This window comes from Macadamia integrifolia, unplaced genomic scaffold (assembly GCF_013358625.1).
Source record: "Macadamia integrifolia cultivar HAES 741 unplaced genomic scaffold, SCU_Mint_v3 scaffold832, whole genome shotgun sequence".
Classification (NCBI taxonomy): Eukaryota; Viridiplantae; Streptophyta; class Magnoliopsida; order Proteales; family Proteaceae; genus Macadamia; species Macadamia integrifolia.
Genome location: NW_024870552.1, coordinates 14,368 through 24,757, shown reverse-complemented (window position 1 = coordinate 24,757; position 10,390 = coordinate 14,368). Strand labels below are relative to the sequence as shown.

At 41.3% G+C, this 10,390-nt stretch overlaps 1 pseudogene; it reads right to left on the bottom strand.

Annotated features, from left to right (window-relative positions):
* LOC122070133 overlaps nt 1-2,388 on the bottom strand; it is a 23,104-nt pseudogene extending 20,716 nt beyond the window's left edge.
* Between the last annotated feature and the right edge of the window lie 8,002 nt (nt 2,389-10,390).

Genomic DNA, 10,390 nt, shown 5'->3' with positions numbered 1-10,390 from the left:
AAAAAAAAAACATAAGCAAAGAGAGCGGACAACAAGCCTTTCACGTCCCACTCCCTCTCTAAAACCTCTCCCACTCCCACTCCCTCTCTCACATCTCACATCTTCCTTCTTCTTTGGAAAAAAAAAACACATAAAGAAGAACCAGACAACAACTATCCTCACTGCCCCTCACCTTATAGCCACACAAATCAGCCCCAATACCACCATGGCCGGCAACCCACCACCTCCCCAATCCCTCTCTGAAGCTCATCACTTTATCTCCCTCAAGCTCTCTCTGAAAAATTATGTGTTTTGGCGCACTCAAATTGTGTCGTACCTCACAGGCCAATGCCTCCTTGACTATGTCACTGGTGACTTCCGTTGCCCTCAGGAGTTGTCAAAGCCAAAACCTGGCATGAATAGGATGCATCCATTTTGAGTCTTCTCATCGTCTCCCTCTCTGATGAGGCCCTCTCTCTCGCAGTTGGACGGACCACTAGTAAGGAACTATGGGATGCCCTACATGCATCCTTTAGCTCTCCCTCTACCACATGGACCCTGTCACTCAACGTCTACCTTCAAAATTTGGTTCACAAACCAGATGAGACCATCACTCAGTTTCTCCATTGAGCTAAGTCCCTCTCTGATGAGCTAGCAAATGCAGGGAAGCCGCTACCTCAAGAAGATTTCAACATCCATGTCTTCCGTGCTCTCAGAACTGACTACCAGGCCCTCGCCTCCATCATAATGGTGCAAAAGGAGCCAATCTCCTATAATGATATACATGGCCTTCTCATGATCCATGAGACTCTGATCCAATCTCATCTCCCCATCATCGATCCTGTAGCCGAAGCCTCAGCTCATATTGCTTATCAAAACCGTGGACTACCCACTCAATCCAATGGTGGTCGTGGTACTTCATCCTCAAGAGGCCGTGGTCATGGTCTTGGTTTTGGGTGCTCCAATGCCTTTGCCCATAATCCCTACACAATATGTGGCCGCACCAACCATCAGACAGACACCTGCTACTATCGGCAATAGAACACCACCAAATCAGCCCTACTCCCTACCCCACACCATCCCTACCATCGCCTTCCATCCCCTCCCCAAGCCTACCACACTATGGCCTACCCCCCAAACCCCCCTATGAACCCCATGCCTCTCCCACCTCAACCATTCCCCCACCATCCATAGACCTACACCACCTCCTGGATACATGACACCGGTGCCACCCATCATGCCACCCCTGACCACACTCAGTTCTCCACCTATGATCCATACAGATTTAACAACCAAATCTTAGTTGGTAATGGTAAGAGGATTTCTATTTTTCACATTGGCAATACTTCAATTCCATCTTCTTCTCGTTCTTTCTCTCTTTCTAATGTCTTACATGTTTCCTCCCTCACTTGTTCACTACTTCTGTTTAGCAGTTCTGTCGTGAAAATAACGTTTTCTTTGAATTTCATTCTTCTCATTTTTTTGTGAAGGATCTAGAGACCAAACACATCCTCCTCACTGGACATAGAAAAAATGGCCTCTTTTCGGTTTCAACACCACCTTCTGTTCACCTGGTCTCTGCTTCATCATACTGTCGCTGGCATCACTGTCTAGGGCATCCTCATGAAAGGGTTCTCCGCCTCATGCTTCATTGTCATCAGCTCATCAAGCCTCCTCTTTAATTTGCTTGCGAAATGGGAAAGGCTCGTCGTCTGTTGCTATGGGAAACTAGTTCTTGTAGCTCTTCTCCTTTAGACCTAATTTTTAGTGATTTATGGGGTCCCCATCCCACAGTTTCTTCAAATGGGAACTACTACTTTATTATTTTTGTTGATGACCACACTAAATACATTTGGTTCACTGCTTTAAAGTTAAAATCTGATGTTTATTCTGCTTTTCAAACCTTTCAGTCCTTGGTTGCACATCAGTTCTCTCGCTCCATCAAGGCTATCCAAACTGATTGGGGTGGAGAATTCCGCACTCTTCCCACTTACTTTGCCAAGCTGGGCATTTAGCATAGACTCTCTTTCCCTCATACTCACAAGCAGTAAGGAATAGTTGAACGTCGTAACAGGCATATTGTTGAAACTGGGATTACCCTACTTTCTCACGCTTCTGTTCCCTAAGCTTATTGGGACTATGCCTTTGAAACCGCAGTATTCCTTATCAAGGGCATGCCATCCTCTGTCATTGGTAATAAATCCCCCCCATCAGCTCGTCATAGGCAATTCCCCAGACTACTCTTTTCTCAAAATCTTTGGATGCCTTTGCTACCCTTGGCTCCGTCCTTACAATCATCATAAGGTAGAACCTTGTTCTGCACCTTGTGTCTTCTTAGGCTACAGTCTCTCCCATCCTGCTTACCGTTGTATGGATCTCACCATTCACCGCATATACATCTCTCGCCATGTTCGGTTTGATGAATCCACCTTCTCCTATCACAATACCCTAACCCCTTACACCCCTCCCTCACCTACACCTAGCCTTTCCCCATGGGCCATCGCCCCTAATCTCCCCTACCCTACGCCAACCCAACCCACTCCTCCTATACCTCCCCTAGTGCTCCCTCCCCCTACTACACCAGACCCGCCCTCTCCTAACCCACCCTCTCCCATTCCCCCCTCCTCCCCTCACCCCCCACCTCGAATTGTCCCTAACCCTGACTCCTCTACCTCACCTCCCCGTCACACCAGAGCTCTTATTGACCTCTATGCCGATCTATTGACCCTCTCCACTATTTCAACACACCAATCCACTGAACCTATATGCTTCTCCTATGCCCACAAACACCCCAACTGGCACTCTGCTATGTCTAATGAATTTAATGCTTTATTACGTAATGGTACTTGGTCTCTTGTGCCTTATAGGGATTCCATGAACATGGTTGGATGCAAGTGAGTCTACCACATCAAGCATAAAGTCGATGGCTCCCTTGAACATTATAAGGCTTGATTGGTGCCAAAAGGGTTTCATCAGCAACCTAACCTTGATTATCATGAGACATTCAGTCCAGTTATTAGGCCCACGACTATAAGGATGATTCTATCCTTGGCCATTTTAAAGAATTGGGATGTTTGCTAGCTCGATGTTCAGAATGCATTCCTTCATAGACTTCTGTCGGGAGAGTATACATGGCTCAACCCATGGTTTTGAAGACTCCCTATGACCTTCTCATGTTTGCAAGCTCCACAAATCTCTTTAAGGGCTCAAGTAGGCCCCCCGGGCTTGGTTCCACATGCTCTCTGAGTCTCTGACTCGCTCCGATTTTTGGTCCTCCCAAATCAACACATCTTTGTTCATCTATATGTAGGGCTCCATCAAAACATATGTACTTGTCTATGTTGACGATATTCTAGTTACAAGCAACCAACCGTCTCATGTCATCTCCGTCCTCCAACAACTTGCCATAGAATTCTCTATCAAAGACCTTGGTCACCTGAGTTTCTTCCTTGGTGTTGAGATTCTCTACTAGCATGGTGGTGTCCTTCTCTCTCAAGCACACTACATCTCTGATCTTCTTCAACGTGTTGGAATGACTGACTGTAAACCTATCACCACGCCCATGGCCACCACCTCTGCATCCTCGTCCTCAGGGGGTGTCCTTCTCATGGATCCCACAAGTTATCGATCCATTGTAGGTGCTCTCCAATACATCACTCTCACTAGACCTGACGTAGCCTACTCTATCAATCAGGCCTGCCAGTTTATGCATGCTCCCTCAGAGGACCATTGGACCCTGGTCAAAAGAATCCTCATTATCTCCAGGGCACAAAAGACCAAGGTTTGTTCATCTCCAGGTTCGATTCTCTTCAACTTCAGGCATTCTCTGATGCTGACTGGGCTGGTGATAGTGGTGACTGAAAATCCACAGGCGGATATGCCATCTACATGGGTCCCAATTTAATCTCTTGGGCATCTAAAAAGCAGAAAGCAGTTGCACGCTCTTCTATTGAATCAGAGTACAAGGTTTTCACTGATGCTTGCGCTGAACTCACCTGGCTCTGCTCTCTCTTTGCTGATCTAAGCATTCTTATCCCCACAGTGCCAATCCTTTGGTGTGACAATATTGGTGCCACTTATCTCTCAGTCAATCCTATGTTTCATGCCTGTACAAAACATGTTGAAATAGATTTTCATTTTGTTCGGGATAAGGTTGCGTCCAAGGAGCTTCAAGTGCAATTCATCTCTACAAATGATCAGATAGATGATATCCTCACTAAGCCTCTCAGTTCTACATGGTTCACTTTTCTCCAAGACAAGCTGCGAATTTGACCATTCAAATTCCCACCTTGAGGGGGGTGTATCAACACAGTTAGAGTCCTTCTCTACCTCAAGAACCTCTCCTACAAAATAGGAGTCTCATTGGATAGCAACACTAGAGATTGACTCCCATTCGAAGTCTTTCTCTTAGGATATCAGAGTCCTATTGTAACAGTCACATGTGATATCAGAGTCTATTGTAACTGTCTTTTTTGTATTAGAGTTGGAGTACACTTCCACCTTTGAAGGTCTATATAGAATCTCTGAAAATGTCTCCAATTCCCGTAGGTCCCGGTGCCCCCAGACTTGATCCATCAACATTCAGTTTAATAAAACTAGAAAGAGGAAAAAACCAGGCAATATATATAGTATTGATAGTAATAAGCAAGCGCTAAAAAGATTTAGTATGCTTTTGGTAAAGTCAAATAACTAAAGAAACTAGCTGGGAGGGTGCTTGAGATCTTCCTCGAGGTGATTTATTATTGTATGCAATCCAAATACTCCATGTAAGTGAAAAAAGCTTTAGAACAAATCTGAAATCTTTGAGATGTAGGAATTTGTTTGTCAAGAAAACGTATTAAAATCTCTTGAATTGAGATAGAAGCATGTGGCACTCAAGAAACTTGTTGTAGTCCAAATAGCAAGAAGAGCTTCCTGCTGAGAGTGCTCATAAGAAGTTGAAAATATGACATATGGTATTGGGGGAGAGTGGAAAAAGTGGAGTTAATTAGAGTAGCCTTCCTGCTAAGCTTGAGAATTTAGATTTCCATGATCGATGGTGAGTGTTAACTCTATGAAGAAGAGCTTGACAATCTTCTTTGAAATTTTACCCTTTTTATAAGGTTGAACCAAGTAAGTTTCTTTCGTATTTGAATGGGAATCCCAAATCTCTCAATTAAAAGGCTTTTGCTAGAAGCGCATACACTGGGACAATATACACTTTGGTTTTGATGCAAATTAAGACATTGGCCAGAGCAAGAACAATATTCCACTAAAATCTTCTTCATAGCTCGTGCTTCTTGGATTGTTTCTCTTCGAAAGAGAAGAAAGTCATCTGCAAAAGCCGGGCGTGGCAGATAGCTTCACTATTGCGGGAGATGCGAATTCCATAAATGTCCTTGATTTGAGATGAATGGCCACATGAGAATAGCACTTCTACAAATAGAACAAAGATATATAATGAGAGCTGATCTCCATGTCTCAGTGCTCTTGAACGGCTGAATGCAGAAAGTGGAGAACCATTTAGAAGGATGGATTATTGAGAAGAAGAGAAACAAAACGTGACTCGATCCACTCAAAAAGGAGCGAAACCATAACTGAGAAAAGCTGATTCAATAAAATCCCATTCCATCCTATAATAAGCTCGGTCCATATTCAATTTAACAGCCATAAAACCAAATTTTCCCTTTTTCGTTTTTTTATGAATAGTAGCATGAGTTCATGAGCAATAAGAACATTGTCTTGGATATGACGACCTCAGATAAATCCATTTCGATTGAATGAAATCGGCTTATGGAAGAGAGGCCTTAGCCAAAGAACAATGATTTTAGAATCTTATAAACAAAGTTACAAAGGCTGATAGGACGAAATTCCCTAATACCTGAAGGACAATCAACTTTTGGGATCAGGGCAATGAAGTTTTATTTAGATTTTACTAAAAATACTATTGACAAAGAAATATTGGATAACTGATGTTACACTTGCCCCCACAATTTTCCAAGCTTTGAGAAAGAACGCACCCGAGGAACCCTCAGGCCTAGTGGCTTTGGAAGGGTTCATAGATTTGAGGACTAATAGGATTTCTTGAGAAGTTACTGGAGCAAGGGGAGATCTATTATCCATATCTATGACACTATTACGGACATTATCGAAGTAATCTTCATTGATAGTCCTTGGAGTAGTGCAATACAACTAGAAGCCGTGTTGTTGAAAGGCCGCAGCTATATCCCTTCTTTCGATTGAAGAAAGACCTTGAGGATTAATAGAAGAAATAAAATTGTGAGCTCTACGACTAACGGTAGTAAGATGAAAATACCTCATGTAGGCGTCACGTTGTCGGACCTAATTAAGTCGAGCCTTCTGCACCCACAGCCATTTTTCTTGAGTAATAGAATGCTTCAATTTTTCCAGAAGCCTACTTTCCTTAGAAAACCATAACCCTGAATAATTGGAAGAAGCCACAGAATATAAGGAATTGATCAGATTTAAGTTGAGTAATCTATATGTTACCCATTGTGTACTTGTTCCCATGGTTGAATTTCTGACCCATATATAATAATTTATTACACAAAATGGTTGACATAGAACCTGAACATGGGTGGTTGATTCCAAGCTTCATCCACCACTGTTTGAAAGGTCGATTCAAGCAACCAAAATTTTTCCAACAGGAACGGTTTTAGAATACAACACTGTGTACTCAAAGGCTGTGTTTGGTATGTATTCCCATTCTGAGAATGTGCATTCTCATTTTTATAATGAAGAATGCATTCTTAACTAAGAATGGAAACATTGTTTGGATACATCTTTATTAAAATGTATTCTTGATTGATAGAATACTCAAACATTTCATCGAACACCTCACATGAGATCTGACTTTGGAAACTGTTGCTTACTTCTTGTTGTCGGCGGACAATCTGCAACTAGAAACAGATGCGACAGCAACACAAGCACAGAAGAAACGAGCAAAAAAGACTAAAGACCTCAAATTAAGCCCCAAGGATGAAGACATATGACCCCCTCTCATCCTCGTATCCTTTTAATAATTCATCAAAAGGAACTCTATTTCCTCTATTTCTTCTCCGCTTCCTCCCCGTCTTTGATCTAGCCTTCATTTTCTTGTTCCTGCCTCTCTGTTTCCTCCTTTTAAAATGAAGATGGAAAGAGAAGTGCTTGAGGAATCAAAGGTAGCGAAAACCCTTAATTGGAAAAGAAAAGCATTGACCCTTCAGGCTTTAAGAGAGGGGAGGGATCATAGTCATCTTCTTCTTCTCCCTTCATTGCACTAGTGATACTAGCTACCTGCTACCTTCATTGTCGTCTCCATCTCATACGTTTTCAGGATTGTCATAAGATCCATCATTTCAATTTATTGATTGCAGAGACTTGGCCATCGTACATGACCTACCTACTTGTGGTTGTCGATCAATGGAGAGATCTCCATTGCCTAAACTCTAAACCTCTCATCAAGCTATCAACAATGATCGTCTTGATCAGACGCTCTCTATGGGACCTATCGGAGGGTGGTATTGCTCATATGGGCCACATGACTTTAGCATATTCTGCAGCTCTTGCTTCATGTCCAAGGATTCGAGATCATTATGATGGTGTTTTATTGGTTTCCTCGAGTCGATGCCATGAGTTAGCAAGACGCAAGAATGAGAACGTGGAATGGGCAAAAATCCCGTTCTAGAACAAGGCCTGTTCTCGACTCCATTCTCAGAAATTAGAATAGGAACGCATGCCAAGCAATAATTTTAACATCACAGAATTCATTCTAGACTTAAAACGTGTTCTGAGAACGCATACCAAACATAGCCAAAGTATCCAAGACAATTGCACGATGATCTAGGGATGACATAATTTCATGGACCACTTTAGAATTAGGGTGAATAGATAGCCAATCCTGATTTTCTAGAAAACGATCCAACCTTTCATCAATTCTATGAATAAGTCCGAATATTTTAGTATAGAATTGCTAATCTCACATAATATGTGAGGGATACCACTCACTTTTCCGACACAAATACGTTATCAGTATCATGGGCACTGGGAACCTATAAGATAAAGGGATGATTGATATCTAATTGGCGCTGTGGTACACATTTGTCTGTTGGTAGCATTTTTGTCTAATAGGTGGTCCTATGTTTCTTCAGGAAAGGAGGGGGAAAATGTAATAAAGCTCCAACAACTTTGTTAGACTTTTTAGTCTTTCACAACAAACCCTAATAGGTTTTCATATAGATAACTAGAACACAAAGTCGAATCAAAATATAAATGATCAATTTGTACCTTGCACTTAGTATGCTGAAGATGATCTATGCAGTTCCTCACAGTTTCTTTTTTTTTTTCTTTTTTTTTTGTTATGAATCTTATACAGTCCTCAGACCTCCTTGAGTTCTCTCATTTTAGTGGTAAAGTGGAGAAAAGTGATTGATAGTTGTAGGGACCCAAAACACAGTATTTATAATATTGTTTGCACTCAAAACCCTAAATCACAATAGGTTGGGCCAACATATCTCTAGACCTGAGAGTGTACCGAACTGGTTCATGCAACTTGACTCTCACCCACTTAATCAACCCGAACAATTAATTAAACCCATAAATCCAACAAACTTTTGCTATTTGATCCATTAGAAATATCGATCTACCAAGTTGAACCCAACCTTTGCTTTTGACTTCTGTTGGATATTTTATCAACCTTATTATTTTCTCATAAGCGTAATGGAATATGGAAGGATTGGAAAGTATTTCCATTTTAAAGTTCAATATGTTCCACCATCTACCCTTAGAAGCGGGGGAAATGGTGTTTCTTGATGCTTGATCATTGTTTGAGGAATTGTATTGGATTAGTGTGAAACGACGGGATTGGATTGATATTGATCTACGCCAATCCCAATTCTTGGTCTATACTATATCAATGAATGGATTCGGGTGAAAGGTAGAAAAAAGTAAAACATTATTTTTAAAATGAAAATCATAAGTAATCTGCAGAGGCTGAATATCGCTCCTGTGATCTTCAATGGCTCAAGTACCTTCTTCAAGATTTTGGAATTTCACATCCTTAACCAATGACTTTGCACTGTGATAACCAGGCGGCTCCCCACATTGCTGTCAATCCTATCTTCCACAAACGAACAAAGCATTTAGAACTTGATTGCCACCTAGTTCGTGAAAAGATTCAAAAGGGCCTTATTAGACCATCATATATTTCTTCATCACACCAACTTGCAAACAATTTTACTAAAGCTCTTGGATGTGATTCATTTTTTTGTATTCTTAGCAAGTTAGGCTGTCACAACTTCCACGCTCCAATTTGAGGGAGAGTATTGAATTAACATGTTCATCATGTGCAGTAATCCTTCTTCGTCAAAGACAGCATTGTTTCCATTTTTTGTTCAAAATCAATCTCTCTCTCTCTCATTCTCATTTATAGAGTTCCCATATTTATAATATTCTTCCCAATTCTTATTCCTTTCCTCGAGGGATTTTTATTGTAAACACATCAATACATATGCGTTCTACATAAATCAAGGAATACATGGCAGAATTTTTCTCCAACGTTCTGCTTTACACTGTCCTCCAAATCGATACTGGCCGATCCAGATCAGAATTAGACAGGTGTCATGCAAGAACGATCCGAAGATCGTTTGGTTTTGCATTGCTGGCCAATGGCCAGTCTATTCGGCGTCAGTATGGTCAGTGGTCACCTACTCTTACACACACTCACACATCCACACATATGCATACGACATTGTTCAATCCCAATTCCCACAACCTCCTCCCCTGGACAAGCCGCTGAATAAAAAAAATGAAAAATGGCAGAAAAATATATAACAAAGTTAACAGATAAGCCCAAGGGCAACAACAAAAAGAAAAAGAAAACGACTATAAAAGAGGTTTGGAGCTCTTTTTGCCTCATAGGGTGAGAACCCAAAAAGGTTGTTAGCGCCAATCAATGGTGGCAAAGCACAACACTAGTAAAACTTCAAACATAAGTTTAGGACATGAGAGAAACAAGGTAAAGGAAATACAAAACACAACGATTTGAGATCCTTAAATTCCATGAATTATATGACAAATGACAGAAAAATATGAAATAAAATTTATGATTGATAGTGAAAATGTTGAAACAATAGCCGAAGTGTTCATAGGAATTGTGCACCAATGTTGATTCATGATTTCATTTTCATTCCCACATGTATGAGAGAGAGAGAGAGAGAGAGAGAGAGAGAGAGAGAGAGAGAGAGAGAGAACCTTGACGTAGAAGCTTCACATTTAAGTTCTTCATCCACTTCTTCTATGAAACGAAATTCAAAGAAATTGGACCGTAGCCTCGACTGGTAGCATAACTCAACGTGGGAAGCGCCTAGATGAGTTTAAGGTTGAGCAGAGGGAGAATTTCTAAGTTAACGAGGGAAATGGGTGTGTATGA